We start from the raw sequence: 24,954 nt of genomic DNA on the forward strand, positions 1-24,954 counted from the left end.
ACTGTCGGGGTCTTCTGCCACAGAAGCAGCTGTCATCTCCTTTAACAAATCCTCACACTGTCATTGTTGATGTGACTGTAGTTCATATAACTGATCTTTACTGTATACTTCCTCCTAAAGAATCTCCCCTGATTTTCCACAGCGACCAAGGCAAGGAGGTTTCCAGGGCTCCACTGCCTGGCGGCGGGGTTGGGGTGGGGAGCACGGCTCCCAGCTTTGCACAGTGCCCTTGCCGGCAGCTGCCTTTCCCTGCTCATTCTAGGGTTCTCCAATGCAAGGAGAAAAGGTGGTCACCCGGGGCTGGGAGGGTGTGGGGTGCGGACTAGGTCCAGGTCTTGGCCTCATCCGTCCAGAGCCACCCCCCTCCCAGCCTCCACACACCCCCCTGGAACATTCGCAGTTGGCTTTTCTCTGGGCTGTTGATGCTTGTGCCTCCCTCAAAGAAGAGCTCCACCAGCAGCCCTACACTTGAACTCCTAGGCCTCTTTACCTACACAAGTACTTAATTCTCCTGGTTCATCTTCCACAAAATGGGCTCATGAAGAGCATGAAATGAGACATGTCTTTGAAGAGTTTATTACTGGGCAGGAGTAGTGGGCACGGTAGGGCTGGTGGAGGGCAGGTGGTATTGCCAGTAGAGACTGGCCTTCCAGGGACACTGAAGGGCGGCAGCCAGAGCAAAGGCTGGCTGGCCAGATAGGCCTTGAAGAGAGGAAGAAAGAGGAAAGAGCTCAGGCAGAAACCGAGGACTTTGTCCCGACCCCTCAGACTGCAAGGTCTAGGTCACTGCTCAAAGGGCGACTTACATGGAGCTTGGCATGTGAATTCCCAGCTCTGTGCAGCCACCCTTGGCCAACTCTCGAGTGGAGGCAATCTGCAGGCCCAAGGGGGCAGAGGAGCTTGGACTTCTAAGCCTGGGTCCCGGGCAGGGCCCAGTCTCCCCAGGGAGGAGGCCAAAAACCCAGCCAGCTGGGCATTGGAAAGGGCCCCTTTCTACCAAAAAGGTGATTTTCAGGTCCCAGAACTGCAGAGGTGACATACCACCTCCCTGCTGCCAGCTGACCACACTCCTCTGTAATAGGAAACACACCGAGGGCCTCCCAGATCTCCAAGGAAAAGCAGGGTTCCCGCAAGGCTGCACGAAGTTGCAGTTGTGAGCGCCAAGTGAACGCTGCTCTGCCGGTGCAGCCAGCATCCCCGGAGCCGGAGCCGAGGGCTCCCATACGCTGCAGGGAAGTCCACGGGCACGCCGCCCTCACCTCCTTTCCCGAAGATTCTCAGAGCTAAAGCCACAGGCCCCACCAATCCTTCCCGAATCTCTGGCAGGAGGTATGTTTAAGGAACGCTGCCAGATGCTGCAGAAGATGGGGCGCTGATCCTGCTCCAACACCGGCCTCAGCACTCCCCCCCACACTCGCCGACCGCTGCAGCACTGGCCTGACTGCTGACGCTTGTTCTCCCGGATTCGGAAAGTCCTGCAAGGGTTCCCCATCAATCACACCCTCCCACTGAAGCCACCAGGATAGTGAGAGCTTGGGTCGGAGAATCAGGACAGCATGGCGTTATGTGGACGAATCCAGAACTGGGAGACTCTGTGAGTAGTGTCGCATCGCACAGTGCATTGCACAGAAATTGTGCACAGCAAACGAAATCTCTTCTGCGATGTATTTCTTCCTGTAGAATGGTTAAAGAATTTATTTCCTTAAAAGCTAAATTCAGCTGCAGCTGGATGGCTGGGTTGGTTAGAGCACTCTCTCTCTCTCTCACCTTTCCTCCCTCCTTCCCTCATCCCATTCCTCTCTCTCTTTAAAAATCAAGAAAATGAATAAATACAATAAAGAGAAATCGGTGAAATGAAGTTTTAAAAAAGCTAAATTCATAACGTTGCAAAAACATTTGAGAGCTGATGATGATTTTGGGTTCTGCTTGCCTATAGTTATATTTTTTTACTTATATTTTTAAAGCCGGTCTGATGCCTGTAATTCACTTGCACCTTTCTGACTGGCGCCTGAATGGATTCAGCAGCCAGCATTTATTGGGTTCCAACTCTGCACCGCACCACTGTAAGTCGTGCAGTGCTTACCAGAGAAGCACTCACAATTTAAAAAAGCGAGGTCATGCAGAATGGATTAACAGTAAAGTTACCAGAGTAAATAGGAGTCACTCGAGTTCTCCAAATTTCTCCTTTTGAACAACAAAGGCTGTTTCAATTTCTCAAAATAATTTTAGCCCCTTTTGGCGAGCACTGTCACCCTATCTGTATCCTCTCCTTCAACTAATTCACTTCAATGCGTTTACGTTTGAATGAAATCTAAGTCTTGCACTGTCCTTTCAAGTTGGTGAAATCAGCTGGTTCTTAATTCCCTCATTTATATTCTCTCTCTCTCTCTCTCTCTCTCTCTCTCTCTTTCTTTCTCTCTCCTCCCTCCCTCCCTCTCTAGATCTGTGTGTCTGTAGGTGTGATGTTTGTGTCTCGAGATGTCTCTCTGTCTCTTTGTGTCTGACTATGCCTGTAGGGCTTATGTATGTTTGTGTGCATGTGATTAGGGTGTTTTATGTGGGTTGCAGTGGTAACAGTGATCAATCAGTGTGTGCCTAGGAACTGGGGACCTGTTTGTATATACTCTTTCTCCCCCCAACGGAACGACCATCTCTCAAATGTTCAATGACATTGCTACTGATGTAAACTGTCTACTTAAGGTAACTGTCTCAATTCTTGGACACAATGTTCAAAGGCAGGTAAAACTGTCTTTAGAAAACACAGAGTGGAACTTTGGTACAAGCTGATTGCTAAAGTATGGCATGCTTGCATAGCTAACTTCATTTTTTTTCTTTCTAAAAAAAGTTTAAAACTAAGATTTTTCATGTCAACAAAGTCACCTAGAAAATTCACTTGAAGAAGGGTCAGAAGAGAAAAGGTCTGGTTGACACTGAACCAAATTTTACTCAAATGCAACTTGAAAAAAAACCCAAAACTCTAACAATCTAAATGTGGGAGCAATAAACCTAATGGGAAACTGCGTCAGAGCAGCAGGCAGCAAAAGGGCCTCCTGCGAAGGAAGCAGGAGTGAGGCCCACTCAGCAGGCAGCCAGCCCTCATTGCTCCCTGTGAACAGCTTGAGCAGTGGGAAAGGGTCTACAGGTAACTCTGGGAAGAAGGGGAGGTCAAGCTCTGTAAACAGTGGCTGTGATAGTGGTCCTAAGAGTGAAAGTAACTAGCCTATATGGATCTTTTGGTCTACCTAATGATAACTTATCAATGCCAGGTTCTCTTATTAAAGTGTGTTAGATTTATAATCATGAGATAGAATGGGCATAGTAAAATGTTATTGCCGTTTGTTTCATTAACATAAGCAAAATGTCATGGCTTTTGAAAGCACAGGTAGCTTTCTAATTTAAAAGCACAGGTAGCTTTATAATTTCTGTTATAATTTTATAAAACATTTTATAATTCAACTTCAAGTTGAATTGCTTCAAGTCATTCCACACAGAGCATTGAACACCTTAAATATACTGCTCACAAAAGTTAGGGGATATTTCAAAATGAATACAAAGCGATAAAATATCCCCTAATTTTTGTAAGCAGTATATATGCATGCACACAAGATTTCTGTCTACATTACAGAACACACTGAACTCTCACCCCTAGTGATAATTACACAACAATAACTCTGCTGTAAGTTCTATCATCTGTTTACCATTCATCACCCTTCTGAACGGTGTGGAATGACTTGGTATCTTTAAGTCTCTTTTTTCATGAAAAGTATATTGATAGGAAAGTCAACCCCAAATGTTATATATGGTTATAAAACACTGGACCACCCCTTCCTCTAAATCAGTGGGGGCTTCATTTTTAGGTATTTATTTGAGAGAGTGAGAGAGACAGAAATCTGTTTCTGTATGTACCCTGACCAGGGATCGAACAAGCAACCTCTCCATATCAGGATGATGTTCCAACCAACTTAGCCCTCTGGCCAAGGCTCAAATACTTTTACACTCAGATATGATTGTTAAGCTCTTATTTCTCGGCATCAAATCCACCCTTTGGAGCTCTCCTTTGAGATGCAGGAGCTGAGCCAAGATGGAAAACTAGTACATTTCTCTTTTGGCAAGTGGCTACTGGTTCTTATTTGCCAATCATTAGCATGCCCTAGAGGAAGACTTGAAGGCTGAGAGCAGGACAACGGACTTGTTTCTTTGTTTCAGCTTCCTGTTCACTTCAGTGAGAGACTGCAATCAGCGCTGTGTCTGATAGTGGCAATATATTCCATTAGCAGCACAAAGTTCACATTTTATTTTACATCAGAAACTCTGGGAACGTACTATTTCTTATATTGTATTTATTTTTAAATTGTGCATGGATATATACATACATACATACATATGTATACATACTCATAATTTATAATAAATTTATGGAGGAATATGCACTATATTAAGACAAATGTCCTCATGTATGTTTAAACCCTTTTGGTCACACCACAAATCACAGAATATTGGGACTGTTTATTCTCCCTTTCAGGACTCTCAGTCTGGGTCCTCCTCTGCTTCTTCTCTGCCACAGTTTTTTTTCAAACACTATCTTGCACCCTTACCAGGTACACTACAGCAGCCTAACTGGTCTCAGTTTCCCTAGCACCATCTTCCCCAGACCAGCCGCACACTTCACTTAGGCCCGAGAGGAATCCTTGTAGTATGTGATTGTGATCAATGCCTCTCTGTTACCTAAAACTGTTCAGTAGCCTCCACAGTCTGAAGGGTCAAGTTCCAATTCCCCAGCGTGGACTCTCAGGCCCCTCTGTTCTCAAGCCCATAGGTATACATGCAGGTCCTGAAAACCACGGTTCTGCCCCTAAACAATGTTCTTTTGCCCTTGTCTGGAAGGGCCCACCAACTTATACATCCTATGTTTGCCTGCCTTTCTTCTTTTCTTCCATTATTTTTTACATTACCATTTATTAAGTAATAGCTATGCTAGGTTCTGGACCAGGCTCTGGGTCTTCTAATCAAGTCTGTTAGTTCATTGACCATTGGATGTTCTCCAGGAAACATCCCTACTTCCCCAGAGTGTCCCCTCTGTGGTAGCTAATTTCCAAGACAACCCCCAGTGAGTCATATCTCCTAGTGTTTATATCTTTATGTAGTGCCTACCCACATGGAACCGCGCTGGACCTGTGACTCACTTTAATCAGGAAACAAACAAAATTGATGCTGGGCCAGTTCTGGACCAACCACTTAGGGAAGACCTGGTAGCTTCCACAGGTGTGATTGGGGAACCCTGGACTACCATGTCAGGTCCCCAACCTCCTTTCTGGAAAGACTGAACGAAGTGCCTCTGAAGCAGCTGCCTGGAGAGGAGAGACGTTAAGGAAACAGAGAGAGGGATAAAGGCCCACCATCCCAGCGTCTCAAATGAGCCTGTGGAAAACTCCAGCCGCAGTCACCATCTGACTGCAAGGACATGAGACCAACAGACCTGCCCAACCAAGCCCAGTTAGTCCACAAAACTGTGAGAAAAATGAGTCCCTAAGTTTGGGGGTGGTATGGTCTGCAGCAGAGATAACTGAAGCACCCCTTCACGCATCACACTCTTCCTCTTTACGGCCACAGTGCCTTCATTAGCTTCCTACTCGAGTTTTGTCTGTCTGCCCAATAGTAAGTTTATAAGGGCAATGACTGAATTATATTTATGTCCTTTACCTGAGAAGAGTCATTATAGAATATAGAAACCACAGGAGGCATTTCAAGTAAAAGGTGATTGGGTGTTTACAAAATCGCTGAAACGCATGCCACTGCTGTACTCTTGGGCTCAGAATCATGTCCCCATGGCTGTAATACAGAGGTCTGGAAACTGCTAGTGCTAACACAGCCACTCACATCCAAAAGATCATGGTAAAAATATTTACAAAAAGCAAAATCCAGGGGTAAAGCTAATGTGTGGTGAGTGTGAATTTTTCAAGGTTCTCACTATTGTTCGTGAAGTTTGAGTCTTCCACACTCATGAAAATCAATAGGCAAATAAGAAATTCATTTCAGATGTTAACCTCTTCAACCTGTTTTGCAAATGTAACCAGTTTCTCCAGAAATAAGAAAGTTGCTTTTTCAAGGTCAGCTCTGTAACTGCTTCTGGAAAGTATGCATAGAGTATGTTCAAAGAAAAGAAATCAGCCACAGAGTCTATATTCTTGAAAATAGTCACAACAAAGGCCATATTGACAGGTAAAGTCTATAGTTTCACCTTGAACTTTGTTTAACCTTGGATGGTAAATAAAATCACTTCACACATACTATTTATTTATCCAAGCTATCACTCACAGCCCCGCAGAGCCGTCAATTCCTCCATGATGAGAAGTGGAGCAGAAACCAGAAATGAAAACTCAACACTCCAGGTTTCTTTCCTTAGTTCAGCCAGTTACTATAAAACCAATTAAGATCTTTCCCACCTTTGTTATTTTCACCAATGCAAGTATTATATGGGTAACCACCCAATGCTGATCAAGTATTGGGAGAGTTATCATCCATCCCGTTGTCCTCGTCCATTGTATACTGAATCTCTGAAAGAGTTGTGTGTCCACAGGGCTCATGAGCAGTTGCAAAGCTAATCTCTTCCATGATTATTTAAACTGTTCACTGTTTTGTTTTGTTTTTACCTTTTCTTTCCACCTGTTCCACACAGCCCCCAAACCCCTTCCTTCTCCTCTGACAGCTGCCACTCTGTTCTCTGTAACTCATAGATACAGACTGGTGATTACCAGAGGGCAAGGGAAGTGGGGGAGGTAGAAGAGAGTAAAGGGGGGATAAATGATGATGGAAGGAGACTTGATTTGGGGGGTGGTAAACACACAATACACAAATGATGTATTATAGAACTGTATTCCTGTGCCTGACCAGGTGGTGGCGCAGTGGATAGAGTGTCGGACTGGGATGCAGAGGACCCAGGTTCAAGACCCCGAGGTTAACAGCTTGAGTGCGGGCTCATCTGGCTTGAGCAAAAAGCTCACCAGCTTGGACCCAAGGTCGCTGGCTCGAGCAAGAAGTTACTCGGTCTGCTGAAGGCCCGCGGTCAAGGCACATATGAGAGAGCAATCAATGAACAACTAAGGTGTCGCAACAAAAAACTGATGATTGATGCTTTTCATCTCTCTCTGTTCTTATCTGTCTATCCCTCTCTCTGACTCTCCCTGTTCCTGTAAAAAACAAAACAAACAAACAAAAAACAAAACAAGAACTATATACCTGAAACCTATGTAATTTTATTAACCCCAATGAATTAAAAATTAATAAAATAAAACTAAAAAATATATCAATAAATAAAATATATTTTTAAATTCAAAAAATTTATTTTAATAGGTAAATTTTGGGGATTAGGGGAATTTTTGTATATGTTTTCATTACTATTGTTGAGCTCTTATATTTTTTTAGGAGTTATTTTAGTTTCATTTTAAAAGCTAGACAAAACTATCACCAAATATTAATGGTAGTTAACTCTGGGGAGTGGAATTAGGCATTCTTTTATGCTTTACTTTATGTTCTGAACTGTTTATGTTTTTGACAATGAGAGTGTACTAATTTCAAAATTAACAATAAACTTTCTAAAATGTTATCAATGGTTAATTCTGAGTAGAAAGATTACAGATGGTTTTTAATTTTTTTTTCTTATTTGAACTTTAGGTTAAGAAAAAAAATGGGCAGCCTGACCTGTGGTGGCGCAGTGGATAAAGCGTTGACCTGGAAATGCTGAGGTCGCCGGTTCAAAACCCTGGGCTTGCCTGGTCAAGGCACATATGGGAGTTGATGCTTCCAGCTCCTCCCCCCTTCTCTCTCTCCTCTCTCTGTCTCTCTCTCTCTCTCTCTGTCCTCTCTAAAAATGAATAAAAAAATTAAAAAAAAATGGGCATAATTTAAAAGAACATTAACTAAATTGTCACTTTTCCTACAGAAAGTGCAGCAAGTTTATCAAGCTATAATTCAGTGTGCTCTGAGAAGTTTGTAAAACCTTCTTCACCTCATTAATCATTGGTGGACCTGGAGGGCACCAGCAACTGGCAATAATGGTGTGGGGTCACACTGAACAGTACTTGGGGAAGCTGTCTGACTTAGGATGCCCTCAAACCCAACAGTTCAAGGTCAGACTAGAAGGGAATGGGAAATCTTCCTGGAACAATGTGCCACCCTTTTGGGGATGTCAGAACATGGCCCCAGAATGCCAGGGGCTGCTGAGCATGTTGCCTTGTTTTGGGAACTTTACATGGTGTGATTCCATATTGTGTTTTTCTGTTTGTTTGTTTGTTTGTTTTTAGTCTATAAAACTGAATGGACTGCTTCATTCAGTCCCTGTGCCAGTTACTAAGGATGGAAAGAGGCAAAATATAGGTTCCCTACCCTCAGGAAGTTCATCTTCAAAAGCAAGACTCGGCCTGACCCATGGTGGCACAGTGGATAAAGCACTGATCTGGAACGCTGAGGTCACTAGTTAGAAACCCTGGGCTTGCCCAGTCAAGGCACATGCCAGGAGCAACTGCGAGTTGATGTTTCCCTCTCCTCCCTCCTCGACCTTTCTCTTTCTGTCTTTCCTCTCTAAAATCAATAAATAAAATCTTTTTTTTTTTTTTAAAGAAAGGTTCAGACAAGTAACAGGGCGCATTATAATACAATAGCATAAGTGATGTACATTAAGTGCTCAGGAACATAGAGGAAGGAAAAACCAAGCCTGGGGCACTCAGGGAAGTCATAGCAGAGCATGAAGTGGGCAAGCTGTAGAGCAGGGCCTGGGGGAGGGAGCTGGTGACAAGAAAACAGCCAGGTGAAGATCTGGAGGCCAGAAAGAGCACACAGCAAGAAAGCATACAGTTCCTGCACTTGCCATATTACAGCCATCAAATCACCACACTGAGTGGTTTAACACAGCACATGTTCATTCTCTCATGGTTCTGGTGGTCAGTTGTCTAAAATCAAAGTGTCAGCAGGGCTGCGTTACTTCTGGACACGTCTGGGGTGAGTCTGTTTCCTTGTCTTTCCAGCTTTGGAGGCCTGCATTCCCTGGCTCCTGCCCTTCCTCCCGGCACTCCAACCTCTTGCTTTCATAGTCATTACATCAACTGAGGTCCAATCCCCCTCTGCCTCCCTCTAATAAAGACCCTGTGATGACATTGGGACTGCCCAGATAATGTCCCCATCTAAAGATTTGTAATCTAATTACATCTGCAGAGTCCCTTTTGCCCTATAAAGCAACATTCCCAGGTTCCAGGGATTAGGACAGGCGTGGCCAACAGTTTTTGCCCCCGGGCCAGATTAGAAAAAAAACTTTTTTCACAGGCCGGACAAAATATTAAAATTAAAAAATGTTAAATACAAAAATGATTCATTTAAGTAAACAAAATTTTATTATGTAATTTATTTATGAATAAATGTGAGTGAAAAACATTTTTAATATACAATATTATTTTAATAAAATATAATTTTAATTATAATAAAATTATATATACAAATTATAATTACATACTGTATAAATATCCAAACTGTATTACAATCAATCGAAACAATATTTAATTAATAGAATGAGCTTGAAGGGGTTATATCACAAATAAAACAATTATTTTGTTTTACAAACAGCCTGAACACATTTTCAGTTATCAACTGCAGCTATTGTCTATGCTACAATGCCACTTGATTCAGCACACTTGACCACAAAAATAACGAATTGTTTGACCTTGGGTGCACACTGGCAAACTCCGCCTAAAAGAATGTGGGTTTCACATCGCCGTTAAATGTCAAACAGTTTATATCAAGTACAGACGAGTACAAAAGTTGTAAATCTTTATAATGGAATTTTTTTAAAAATAAAGAAGTATCATGAATCCATTCAACCAATTATTGGAAGTTAACCCTAGATTAGTCACACACGGAATTCTTTTCCACGTATCACTTATGTTTTTAAATATCTTGATTTCCAATCATCAAAGACGCTTCCGCTTCTGAGTAGCTGAGATTTTAAAGTAGCAGAAAATATTAAAAATTTAATCGTGGTCCATATAAACTCATTACACGGGCCAGATCCGGCCCACGGGCCGTATGTTGGTCATGCCTGGATTAGGATCTGGAGGTGGGTGGGGGCCACTATGTAGACTGCTACTGTGGTCCTGAGACCTTCACACTCAAATTCATCAGCATGGACAGCTCTTCTTCCTCAGGCTGGCTTAAGTGGCTCCTTCACAGTCACTGTGTAAACTTGGGCAATTTACTAAACGTCTTTCACTCCAGTCTACTCATTTAAAAAATGGGGATAGTAACAGACCTAGCCTATTAAATTTTTTTGAAGATAACATTTATGGAAATCAGCACCTGGAGTATAATAAGCTCTGAATTAATCAGCCTGTTGTCTTCATTATTGCTTTTATTTAATTGCTTTTTTTTTAAAGAGAGAGAGAAGGGGGGAAGGAAGGAAGAGGGAGAGATTGAGAAGCATCAACTCGTAGTTGCTTCACTTTAGTTGTTCATTGATTGCTTCTCATGTGTGCCTTGACCCAAGGACTCACATTGAGCCAGTGACCCCTTACTCAAGTCAGCGACCTTGGGGTCATGTCAATGATCCTATGCTCAAGCCAGTCACCCTGTGCTCAAACTGACAAGCCCACACTCAAGCCAACAAGCTACACTGAAGCCAGTGATCTCAGGGTTTCAAACAGGGGACTTCAGCATTCTAGGTCAATGATCTATCCACTGTGCCACCACTGGTCAGGCTCATTATTGCTTTTGTTACCTGGTTCTTTAGTCTAATGTCACTTCTGCCAAAATACCTTTCCTAGTTACCTTATCTAAAGTAGACCTCTACTAATTCTCTATATATCTCTGTTTCTTTTCTTTTTTTTCATAATCATGGTCACGATCTCAACATTATCTCATATATGGTGTATACTTACTCTATTTTTAAATTGTTTTTCTCTGCCTGTTCAACTAGAATGTAAGGTTCATATCTCAGTTATCATAGATTCTCCAGCATACACCATGATGGTTGGCACATAATGGGCCTACACTAAGCATCAGTTGAATGAACAAATAAAACTCCCTAGCCTGACATCATTCAGTAGAGTAGCCATAGCCACACATGGCTACTGAGCACTTAAAATGTGATGATTCCAAACTGAGATACCTTGAAAGTGCAAAATACACATCAAATTTAGAAGACTCGGCATGAAACAATATTAAATGTCTCATTAATAATTTTCATATTGTTTAGATGATTAAATGATAATAATTTGATATATTGGGTGAAAAGAAATATATTAGCATCAATTACTAAAAAATTTAAATTACAGCTGTGATTCAGATACTTCTATTGGCTAGCACTGCTCTAGAAAGCCCTTACAGCACGTGCTCTTAAAAGCTAGACTGGAGATGACGTCAGAGTAATGGCGGGGTAGGAAGCGATACCGATAAATCTCCCCCAAAACTCAACAAGATCTTCAACCAGAAACAGAAAAACCTATACTTGGAGCTTCCAGATGCTTCGCAATACACCCAAAGGTATGATTGAGTGAAAAATAGGCTAAATATATAACCAAACCCCGAAGGAAATAGGGAGTAAGAAATGCTCCGCCTTCCTCACTAACCTAAACAGGGCGGCTTTCTCTGGTAACTGTGAATATAGAAACTGAGGCGGGCAAAGGGGGTGAATACATCCAGGCCGCGAAACAAACAGCCGAACCAGGCTGTGGCACGGAGATCCAAGCCGAGGAAAATCTGAACCTGTGGCAACCCGGGCAATACAAGCTAACACTCGCGCCAAACCCAAACAAAGAAAGACAAGCGGCGCGGCCATTTTACCCGGTCTCCTGGCTGGTGCGCAGTTAGTGGGCGAGAGATTTCTTCCTAGGCCCCGGGAGTCAGTCCCCGTGTTGCCTCACGGAGAGGCAGGGTCAGAGGCCTTTCTGTGGGCCGAGGGCAGAGTCTCTGGGCAGCCCCAGCACCCTGGGAAAGCCACGCACGGGAGGGAGTGAGAACTAATTCCAACGGTGGAGATTTTCCGTGCCGGAGGGTATTTCACTCAGAGGGAAACGCGGCCGGCCTCATATCCTGGTTTGCGCGCGCAGATAAGGAGTGAGCGATTCCTCCGAGTGCCTTGGCAGTGCGCGCCCGTGTTATCGCACAGAGGGGCAGAGTCAGGGGCCTTTGTGTGGGCCAAAGCGGAATCTCGGGCCGCCCCAGCGCCTTGCAAAATTCGCGCACGGGGACGGAGCGAGACTCAATTCCAACGCTGCAATTTTTCCCTGCGGTTGGGGGTTTCACTCAGAGCGTGAGACTGCTGGCCGGATATCCTGGTCTGCGCGCGCAGCCAGTGAGTGAGAGTTTCCTCCAAGCGCCCCGGAAGTGGGCACCCGCTTGTGTTACCGGACAGAGTGGCAGAGCCAGAGGTCTTTGAATGGCCGGAAAGCCCGCCTGATTATGCTAGCAGCTCTGACTAACTGAGCCTTACCCAGAGCCCTGTGCTGAGTGGAAATAGAGTGGGGAGTTGCCAGCTCTTTGAGCCTCTTACTATCCAGGCAGAGGCAGCAGCAACCCCATAGCTGGATTATCAGGCTACTAATTGAAGAAGGAAAGACTAGGAGAAAGGCTCTAGGAACACGGACACTCTCACTGTCGGAGCCTATAAATGCTAATAGCCTAGACTGCCAACGAGACTAAAGCACAATACATGACATTGCCATAGAGACTTATCAACTGCAAACCTCCACCTGAGCGTGGCAAAGGGGCAAAACCCGGGGTACAGAGTCACCGACCAGGAAGAGGGAGAGAAAAGAAAAAGCAAGAAAATAACCTCTCAAAATCAAGAATAATCTGCAGACTATATAACCTATCCCATTTTATTATATTTGTTCGTTTGTTTCTCTTATCTTCATTCTTGATACTTTTTTTTTCCTCCTCCAATTTGGCCGATTAACTCTCTACCGGTCTTACTCTCTCCTCTCCTTGAACTACACTACCCATAAGTGTTACATCTCCCATTATCTTTTCTCTTCTCTTCCTTTCTCTCTATGAGGGTTGCACTCCAAAACCCTTAACTCTCTCTCTCTCTCTCTCCTTTCTTTTTTCTTCTTTTAGTGGTTCCCTCTTTTTTTTTTTTTCTCTCTCTCTTTCTTTTCTCCCTCTATATTAGTTTCTTCCTTTCTCCTTTACATCTCCTCTCACTCAAACCTCAATAACAAACAAATTATCTTATCTGGGACTCAAACTTATGTTTGTGGCATTCTGGGGGGTTTTTACTTCACCTTTTTAACTCACTAGCAGTGCTCCCATCCCTGGCTCTCCATATTATCTAGTTCTTGTTCCACTAAATACAATAGTAATTTTTTAATTTGTCCCCCCATTTCTCCATTTTCCTCTTAATCCTCTCATCATAACTCTTAGACAACCAACACCTAAAAGCAAATCATTTTATTCTTGACCCAAATTTTTTCCTTATTTGCTTTTTGTGGGTCCATACGCTCTTTTTTTTTTTTCTTCTTTTTTCTTTTTTTTTTGTTTTTTGTTTTTTGTTTGCCCCTTTATTACTTTTCCCCAATTCAGGCCCTCCATCACAGGCATTGTTTGTTATAATTCACAGTCCACCACAAGATTTTATCAAGAAAGAGGGGAGAGGAGAGGAGAGGAAAAAAGGAGGGGGGGAATAATTTCCTTTTTTTTTTTTTTTTTAATTTTTATTTTATTTTATTTTTCTTTATTTCATTATTAATTTTTTTTAAAAAAAAAACAACTTTTTTCGATTTTTTTTTATTATTTTTTAAAACTTTTTATTCTTTATTAAATCTCATTAATACTATCAACAAAACCACCCTCAGATGCCATTAAGGAAGAGAAAATCGAATATCATGGATACAAAAGAAAGAGAGGTAACACAGCTAGATGAGGAAAAATCTATGGAGAAAAAATTTAATATATTGGAAACCTTGGAGCTAAATGACAGAGAATTCAAGATAGAAATCCTAAAAATCCTCCGAGATATACAAGAAAACACAGAAAGGCAATTTAGGGAGCTCAGAAAACAACTCAATGAACACAAAGAATATATGTCCAAGGAAATTGAAACTATAAAAACAAATCAAACAGAGATGAAAAACTCAATTCACGAGCTGAAAAACGAAGTAACAAGCTTAGCTAATAGAACAGGTCAGATAGAAGAGAGGATTAGTGAAATAGAAGACAAGCAACTTGAGGCACAACAGAGAGAAGAAGAAAGAGACTCAAAAATTAAAAAAAATGAGATAGCCCTACAAGAATTATCTGACTCCATCAAAAAGAATAACATAAGAATAATAGGTATATCAGAAGGAGAAGAGAGAGAAAATGGAATGGAGAACATACTCAAACAAATAATAGATGAGAACTTCCCAAGCCTGTGGAAAGAACTAAAGCCTCAAGTTCAAGAAGCAAACAGAACTCCGAGTTTTCTTAACCCCAACAAACCTACTCCAAGGCACATCATAATGAAATTGACACAAACCAACAGCAAAGAAAAAATTCTCAAGGCAGCCAGGGAAAAGAAGAATACAACATATAAAGGAAGGCCCATTAGATTATCATCAGATTTCTCAGCAGAAACTCTACAAGCTAGAAGAGAATGGACCCCAATATTTAAAGTCCTGAAAGAGAGGAACTTTCAGCCACGAATACTATACCCATCAAAGCTATCCTTCAAATATGAAGGAGAAATAAAAACATTCACAGATACAGAAAAGATGAGGGAATTTATCATCAGAAAACCCCCACTCCAGGAATTACTAAAGGGGGTTCTCCAATCAGATATAAAGAACAAAAAAAAACAGAGCCACAAGTAAAAGCTCCAAGAAGAACACAATAAAACCAAATTTAAACTGTGACAACAACAAAAAGAAAGAGGGGGAGAAGATGGAGATTAACAGTAGCAAAGGACGATGGAGTGCAAAAGTACTCACAAAATAGTTCGCTACAATGAACAGGGTAGGGACCCTTTTCATTACTCAAAGGTAACCACCATTGAAAAAACCACCACAGAAGCACATGAGATAAAAAAGATAGCAACAGTGGAAAGATGTATGGAATACAACCAAATAAAAACAAAAGATAGAAAAACAAAAGAGAAGGATCAAACAAGACACAAAACTAACAGAAAGCAAGATATAAAATGGCAATAGGAAACCCACAAGTATCAATAATTACACTAAATGTAAACGGATTAAACTCACCAATAAAAAGGCACAGAGTAGCAGAATGGATTAAAAAAGAAAAGCCAACTGTATGCTGCCTACAGGAAACTCATCTAAGTAACAAGGATAAAAACAAATTCAAAGTGAAAGGCTGGAAAACAATACTCCAAGCAAATAACATCCAAAAAAAAGCAGGTGTAGCAATACTCATATCGGATAATGCTGACTACAAGACAGGAAAAGTACTCAGAGACAAAAATGGCCATTTCATAATGGCTAAGGGGACACTGAATCAAGAAGACATAACAATTCTTAATATATATGCACCAAACCAAGGAGCACCAAAATATATAAGACAGCTACTTATTGATCTTAAAACAAAAACTGACAAAAACACAATCATACTTGGAGACCTCAATACACCGCTGATGGCTCTAGATCGGTCATCCAAACAGAGAATCAACAAAGACATAGTGGCCTTAAACAAAACACTAGAGCACCTGGATATGATAGACATCTACAGGACATTTCATCCCAAAGTGACTGAGTATACATTTTTCTCCAGTGTACATGGATCATTCTCAAGAATTGACCATATGTTGGGCCACAAAAACAACATCAGCAAATTCAGAAAAATCGAAGTTGTACCAAGCATATTTTCTGATCATAAAGCCTTGAAACTAGAATTCAACTGCAAAAAAGAGGAAAAAAATCCCACAAAAATGTGGAAACTAAACAACATACTTTTAAAAAATGAATGGGTCAAAGAAGAAATAAGTGCAGAGATCAAAAGATATATACAGACTAATGAAAATGACAATACGACATATCAGAATCTATGGGATGCAGCAAAAGCAGTGATAAGAGGGAAGTTCATATCACTTCAGGCATATATGAACAAACAAGAGAGAGCCCAAGTGAACCACTTAACTTCCCACCTTAAGGAACTAGAAAAAGAAGAACAAAGACAACCCAAAACCAGCCGAAGAAAGGAGATAATAAAAATCAGAGCAGAAATAAATGAATTAGAGAACAGAAAAACTATAGAAAAAATTAATAGAACAAGGAGCTGGTTCTTTGAAAAGATCAACAAAATTGACAAACCCTTGGCAAGACTTACCAAGGAAAAAAGAGAAAGAACTCATATAAACAAAATCCAAAATGAAAGAGGAGAAATCACCACGGACACCGTAGATATACAAAGAATTATTGTAGAATACTATGAAAAACTTTATGCCACTAAATTCAACAACCTAGAAGAAATGGATAAATTCCTAGAAAAATACAACCTTCCTAGACTGAGTCAAGAAGAAGCAGAAAGCCTAAACAGACCTATCAGTAGAGAAGAAATAGAAAAAAACATTAAAAACCTCCCCAAAAATAAAAGTCCAGGCCCTGACGGCTATACCAGTGAATTTTATCAAACATTCAAAGAAGACTTGGTTTCTATTCTACTGAAAGTCTTCCAAAAAATTGAAGAAGAAGCAATACTTCCAAACACATTTTACGAAGCCAACATAACCCTCATACCAAAACCAGGCAAGGATGGCACAAAAAAAGAAAACTACAGACCAATATCTCTAATGAATACAGATGCTAAAATACTAAACAAAATACTAGCAAATCGAATACAACAACATATTAAAAAGATAATACATCATGATCAAGTGGGATTCATCCCAGAATCTCAAGGATGGTTCAACATACGTAAAACGGTTAATGTAATACACCATATCAACAAAACAAAGAACAAAAACCACATGATCTTATCAATAGACGCAGAAAAGGCTTTCGATAAAATACAACACAATTTTATGTTTAAGACTCTCAACAAAATGGGTATAGAAGGAAAATATCTCAACATGATAAAGGCCATATATGATAAACCATCAGCTAACATCATATTAAATGGCACTAAACTGAAGGCTTTCCCCCTTAAATCAGGAACAAGACAGGGTTGTCCACTCTCTCCACTCTTATTTAATGTGGTACTAGAGGTTCTAGCCAGAGCAATCAGACAAGACAAAGAAATAAAAGGCATCCATATTGGAAAAGAAGAAGTAAAGGTATCACTTTTTGCAGATGATATGATCCTATACATCGAAAACCCCAAAGAATCCACAAAAAGACTACTAGAAACAATAAGCCAATACAGTAAGGTCACAGGATACAAAATTAACATACAGAAGTCAATAGCCTTTCTATATGCCAACAATGAAACAACTGAGAAGGAACTCAAAAGAACAATCCCCTTCACCATTGCAACAAAAAAAATAAAATACTTAGGAATAAACATAACAAAGAATGTAAAGGACTTATATAATGAAAACTATAAACCATTGTTAAGGGAAATCGAAAAAGATATAATGAGATGGAAGAATATACCTTGTTCTTGGCTAGGAAGAAGAAATATAATCAAGATGGCTATATTACCCAAAGCAATATACAAATTTAATGCAATTCCCATCAAACTTCCAATGACATTTTTTAAAGAAATAGAGCAAAAAATCATCAGATTTATATGGAACTATAAAAAACCCCGAATAGCCAAAGCAATCCTAAAGAAAAAGAATGAAGCTGGGGGCATTTCAATACCTGACTTCAAACTCTATTATAGGGCCACGACAATCAAAACAGCATGGTATTGGCAGAAAAATAGACACTCAGACCAATGGAACAGAATAGAAAGTCCAGAAATAAAACCACATATATATAGTCAAATAATTTTTGATAAAGGGGCCAACAACACACAATGGAGAAAAGAAAGCCTCTTCAATAAATGGTGCTGGGAAAACTGGAAAGCCACATGCAAAAGAATGAAACTGGACTACAGTCTCTCCCCCTGTACAAAAATTAACTCAAAATGGATCAAAGATCTAAACATAAGACCTGAAACAATTAAGTACATAGAAGAAGACATAGGTACTCAACTCAGGGACCTGGGTTTTAAAGAGCATTTTATGAATTTGACTCCACAGGCAAGAGAAGTGAAGGCAAAAATTAATGAATGGGACTACATCAGACTAAGAAGTTTTTGCTCAGCAAGAGAAACTGATAACAAAATAAACAGAAAGCCAACTAAATGGGAAATGATTTTTTCAAACGACAGCTCAGATAAGGGCCTAATATCCAAAATATACAAAGAACTCATAAAACTCTACAACAAACAAACAAACAATCCAATAAAAAAATGGGAAGAGGATATGAATAGACACTTCTCCCAGGAAGAAATACAAATGGCCAACAGATATATGAAAAGATGCTCATCTTCTTTAGCTATTAGAGAAATGCAAATCAAAACGGCAATGAGATACCACCTCACACCTGTTCGATTAGCTGTTATTAGCAAGTCAGGTAACAGCAAATGTTGGAGAGGCTGTGGAGAAAAAGGAACCCTCATACACTGTTGGTGGGAATGTAAAGTAGTACAACCATTATGGAAGAAAGTATGGTGGTTCCTCAAAAAACTGAAAATAGAACTACCTTATGACCCAGCAATCCCTCTACTGGTTATATACCCCAAAAACTCAGAAACATTGATACGTAAAGACACATGCAGCCCCATGTTTATTGCAGCATTGTTCACAGTGGCCAGGACATGGAAACAACCAAAAAGCCCATCAATAGATGACTGGATAAAGAAGATGTGGCACATATACACTATGGAATACTACTCAGCCATAAGAAATGATGACATCGGAACATTTACAGCAAAATGGTGGGATCTTGATAACATGATACGAAGCGAAATAAGTAAATCAGAAAAAAACAGGAACTGTATTATTCCATACGTAGGTGGGACATAATAGTGAAACTAAGAGACATTGATAAGAGTGTGGTGGTTACGGGGGGGGAGGGGGGAATGGGAGAGGGATAGGGGGTGGGGAGGGGCACAAAGAAAACAAGATAGAAGATGACAGAGGACAATCTGACTTTGGGTGGTGGGTATGCAACATAATTGAACGACAAGATAACCTGGACTTGTTATCTTTGAATATATGTATCCTGATTTATTGATGTCACCCCATTAAAAAAATAAAATTATTTAAAAAAAATAATAATAAAATAAAATAAAAAAATAAAATAAAAAGCACAACCTTAAAAATAAATGTTAATTTTTAAACACGAAAAAAAAAAAAAAAAAAAGCTAGACTGTGTTTTGAACCCTTAGTCCATCTTTTACTAGCTGTGTGACTCTAGGCAAATTACTTCTTTCAACAGAAGTAATTATTATGTATTAAGAAGTAGTTATTAACTAAGTTCCAAAGGAAAAATAATTTTTTTCAGAGAAGTTTAGTACTTTATAAATGTTTGCAAATAGAAAGAAAGAATAATATGAATCTGGAAATTTTAGGAGACACTTAATAATGGATGACGTTGGGCTTTCAGTTTTAATAATTTCTCCTTCTGATGGTTTGTATTTTCACAATGACTGTCACATTTGGAAGAAAAATAGATATAATAAAAAATAAATTAATAGAAGTTTGAAAAAGTTTCTTAAATTAGTTTACTGTAAATGCTAGTTTTCAAGACCTAAAACTGAAGACCCTGTCCCAGACAGTGGGCAAGGCATAGACATGACAACTCTCATATCCACTCTGACAAAGGTCTATTTATAAATACCTAACTGACTATCCACAAGAGCCTACTGTATCCCATTCCTTCACTCTGTGCCAGTCTCCAGTTCTGGGATGTGCTAAGCCAAACAAATGTCTAGGGAAATATTAAAAAAATTTTCATACTTCTTTTCCAAATATTTTCTTTTTATGTTCTATAGTTTTCCTCTAGTAGTTTTAGCAACTCTATTATATACAACATAGAATCTTGTGCTTGGCAGATGTTCAGTAAATAGAGAATGACTCATTAGTTGAATAAACACATGAATGAATTCAATATAACATCTCCCTTCTCCCCATCTGGTTGTTAGTACTTCTCACTGTTTTCATTATTAATTTACAAAACATGTTTGCTTTCTTCTTTCTTTTCTCTACCTGATGTCAATATCCATGAATTTCTTTTGTGTTTTTTATTTTATCTACTACTTTTTTCTTCTGATCCTCTTTAATATAGTTTTTGGTTAAATTTTAGGAGACCTGCATCTGACTAACAGTTCAGATCATGTTTTCAAAACACACACACACACACACACACACACACACACACACACACACATACACCATGATGATATAATCAACAACCAGAATGAAGACCATGGGACAAATAAACCTGTTTTCTTCAAAAAATAGATTACAAAATTAAAAATAAAAAAGTCTCTCAAAATAAGTAAATAAGTAAAATTTTGAAAATACATGGAGGGTTAATATCTATCCACTATAGATTAATACAGCCATAAAAGACCTAACAACCTAATTATTTATCATAATTTATAAACCTTTTTTGTATTCTAGTATAAATAAATAAAACTATAAAATAAAAACACTTATAAGACTTGTGAGACAATGGTAAGTTTGAACACAATCTAGATATTTAATGATATTAAGGAATAGTTTTTATTTTTATTGATATGTTACTGACATACATTATATTAGTTACAGTATACAACATAGTGATTGGATATTTGTATAATGCAAAATAATCACCACAAGTCCAGTTAAAATCCATCACCATGCATAGTTACCAAATTTTTTTTCTAGTAATGTAATTTCAAGATCTACTCTCCTAGCTACTCAAAAATGTGATATAGTACAACATTATAAATTAAAGTCACTTAGCTGTATGTTACAACCCCATGACATTCACTTTATAATTGGAAATTTGTACTTTTGATCCCCTTCACCCATTTTGTTCACCTCCACACCCAACTCAGGCAAAGGTCCATCCATGTTGTCACAAATGGCAAGATTTGCTTTTATTATGGCTGATAATTATATATATAATAATATATATATAATAATGTGATATATATATCACATCTTCTTTATCCATTCATCCATTGATAGACACTTAGGTTGCTTCCATATCTTGGCTATTGTAAATAATGCTACAGTGAGCACAAGGGTGCATATATCTTTTCAAATTAGTGTTTCATTTTCTTTAGATGTGTACCCAGAAATGGAATTGCTTAGTAATATGGTAGTTTTATTTTTAATTATTTTGAAGGACCTCCATACTGTTTTCCATATTGACTGCACTAATTTACATTCCCACCGATAGTACACAAGGGTTTCCTTTTTTCCACATCCTTGTCAATACTTTTTTATTTTTGTTAAACCAAAAGTGTTAATTGCACAACCAACACTTCCCATTTCTTGTTTTTTTGATAATAGTCATTCTGACAGGAGTGAGGTGGTATCTCATTGTAGTTTTAATTTGCATTTGCCTGATTGTTAGTGAGGTTGAACACCTTTTTATATGTCTGTTGGCTATCTTTATTTCTTCTCTGGAAAAATGTGTATTCAGATCCTCTGCCCATTTTTTAATTGGATTTTTTTTGCTGTTGAGTTCTATGAGTTCTTTATATATTTTGGATATTAACCTCTTATCAATATATGATTTGCAAATATTTTATCCTATTCAGTAGATTGTCTTTTTTGTGTGTTGGGGTTTTTTTTAGTCTTCTTTTTTATTGATTAATTTTAGAGAGACAGAGAGAGGAAGGGAGACAGAGAGAGAGAGAAGGAAGCATTCGTTTTGTTGTTCCACTTAATTGTGCATTCATTGGTTGCTTCCTGTATGCGGCCCCACCAGGGATCAAACCCATAATCTTGGTGTTTCAAGATGACACTAACTGACTGAGCTAACTAACTGCCTTGGCCTGTTGATGGTTTCCTTTGCTATGCAGAAGTGCTGTTTTTAAAGTATTATAGTGATAAAAGTGTCCGTATCTTTTAATGATACACTCTAAAATATTTAGAAATACATTGGTATGATATTTAGCATTTTATTTAGAATGTTGGACAGATGTGCATGAAGCAAGATTGACCATGAGTTGATCTTTATTGTAGCTGGGTAATGAGTATATGAGAGTTTATTGGACTACTTTTTTTAAAATATCCTTAAAATTTGTCAAAGTAAAACATAAAATAATTATTTATTACAAATGAATATACTTATAGAAAACTTGAGAGATGGTATGGTTTCTCTCGTGGCAAATTCAAAGGCACAGCCAAGGCTGAGAACAGGAAGATTTTCCATCTGCATCTTCTAGGAGTGAGATCCCACCAACATCGAATGGGGCGATGCTGGTGCTGAACATGCTGTGGAGTCCACGGGTGTCTTCACTACTTTGAAGAAGGCTGGGGCTCACTTGAAGGGTGGAGTCAAGAGGGTCATCATCTCTGCCCCTTCAGTGGATGGCCCCATGTTTGTGGTGGGTATAAACCATAACAACAAGTATGACAACTCCCTCAAGATTGTTAGCAATTCCCGCTGCATCACTAACTGCTTGGCCCCCCTGGCCAAGATCATCCATGACAACTTTGGCATTGTGGAGGAGTTCATGACCACAGTCCATACCATCACTGCCACCCAGAAGATTGTAGATGGCCCTTCTGGGAAGCTGTGGTGTGATGGCTGAATAGCTGCCCAGAACATAGTCCCTGCTTCTACTGGCACTGCCAAGATGTGGGCAAGGTCATCCTTGAGCTGAATGGGAAGCTCACTGGCATGGCTTTCTCTGTCCCCACTTCCAGTATGTCTGTTGTAGATGTGACCTGGAGAAAGCTGCCAAATATAATGACATCAAGAAGGTAGTGGAGCAGGCACCAGAGGGCCACTTCAAGGGCATCCTGGGTTACACTGAGGACCAGGTTATCTCCTGTGACTTTAACAGTGACACCCACTCCTCTACCTTCAATGCTGGGGTTGGCATTGCCCTCAATGACCACTTTGTTAAAATCATTGCCTGGTATGACAATGAATTTGTCTACAGCAACAGGATGGTGGCCATTGTGGTCCACAGGGCCTCCAAGGAGCAAGAGCCTTCTGGACCACCAGCCCCAGTGAGAAGAAGTGAGACCCTAAGCTGCTGGGGAGTCCCTGCCTCCAATCAATTCCCCAACACATGGAGAATCTTCTGGCCTCCACACTTTCTATCCCAGATCCCCTGAAGAAGGGGAGGGGCTTAGGATCCCTGCCTTGTCATGTACCATCAATAAAGTTCCCTGTATATCCCCAGAAAAAGAAAGAAAAGAAAATTTGAGAACTGTACAAGAGTCTAAGAAAAAGGGGGAGTGCCTTTAATACCACAGTAATAATTATTTATTAATCACTTGTATTTCAGTCTATTTCTTTTCAGTCTGTATTCTATGCACACACATATATTAATACAAGTGTGTGCATGTGGCTATTTTCAAGCATGATCACATGTTTTTGACAGTCTTTCCATAAAAAAAAAAGAGTCTATGTCTTCCCTCCTTGAATCTGAATGAGTGTAAGGCTACTTTGCCCAATGTAATATGGTGGAAGTGACTCAATGTGATTTAAGGCCCTCAGCTTCTGCATTGTTTCCTGGGAACATGTGCTCTTGGGGCCCCGAGCCACCCTGTAAGAAGTCTGATTACCCTTCTGGCCATCAAGCTCTGAGGAAGCCCAAGCCACATGTAGAGACCAAGTGTAAAGTCCCCAGTGACAGCTCCAGTGAGCCTAGACTTTGAGTCATCTCAGACAAGGCGCCAGATATGTGAATAAAGAAGCCTCTAAGTGATTCCAGCCCCCAGCCATTCAGAAATTCCCAGCTGAGGCTCCAGACAGCATGGACAAAAGAAATCTACTATTCCCTTTTTGAATAGCCCCTGAATCCATGAACATATTAAAACAGTTGTTTGAAGTTTGATGTGGTTTGTGACACAGTGATAGGTGATAGGAACAGAATTTGGTACCTAGAAAGAGGTTAATGGCTCAAAAATACCTAAAACATGTGGTATTTGTTTGGGGACTAGATGATAAGCCAGACAGGCATTGGGAAAGGTGATGGTAAAAATTAAATTAAATAAAAAGCTGATGGTGAGGTCTTGAATAAAGTGAGGAAAATGTTATCAGAAGCTGAAGGAAAGAAGATATTAGTTATGTATTGGCAGAACATTTGGCAACACTGTCATCTCATCTCAGGTCATATGGACAATAGGAAATGTACTTAAGCCCTGGTTTATTAGCTCAGTCGGTTAAGAGTGTCATCCTGAAATGACAAGGTTGCAGGTTCGATCCCCAGTCAGGGCACACACAGGAAGCAACCAAGGAAGGCACTACTGAGTGGAGCAGTAAATGAGTGCTTCCTTCCCCCACCCCTCTCTCTGTTTCTTTAAAAAATCAAAAAATAAGCCCTGGCCAGATAGTTTGGTTGGTTATAGCATCATCCCAGAGCACAGAGGTTGCCGGTCTAATTCCCTGGTCAGGCTGTCTCTCTCTCCCTGCCCATCACTCAAAAAAAAAAAAAAAAAAAAAAAGGTACTTAATAAAATTCAATTATCTAGCTGAGGAAATTCTAGACGGTGTTAAGGTGCTGCTGACTTATTCCAGCTGCCTATGTAAAATGTAAAAGGATTAAGAACTAAAGGACACACTCTTTTGTTTTCAAGCATAATGAAGAGAAAATGTAGAGAGCTTAACTGGAACTTATCCAGGAAGTTTTTTACAATAAGAAAAGATCTCAGCAAAAATAAAATCCAGAGCACTGTCAAGAAAATGTGTTTTCAGAATAAAAATAAAGCCAAGGGTATGACTTTCAGCCCTTTGCTAGGACCTACAATGGTGCTTCATAGACTCTTCCAACCAGACAAAATCCTTGTCAGGGAGAAAAATTGTCTCCTCTACCCTC

At 39.8% G+C, this 24,954-nt stretch overlaps 1 pseudogene; it reads left to right on the forward strand.

Annotated features, from left to right (window-relative positions):
* Nucleotides 1–1,556: 1,556 nt before the first annotated feature.
* On the forward strand, nucleotides 1,557–23,248 carry LOC136391654 (glyceraldehyde-3-phosphate dehydrogenase-like; annotated as a pseudogene).
* Nucleotides 23,249–24,954: the final 1,706 nt, after the last annotated feature.

The sequence above is a fragment of the Saccopteryx leptura genome, chromosome 2 (genome assembly GCF_036850995.1).
Source record: "Saccopteryx leptura isolate mSacLep1 chromosome 2, mSacLep1_pri_phased_curated, whole genome shotgun sequence".
NCBI classification, from domain to species: Eukaryota; Metazoa; Chordata; class Mammalia; order Chiroptera; family Emballonuridae; genus Saccopteryx; species Saccopteryx leptura.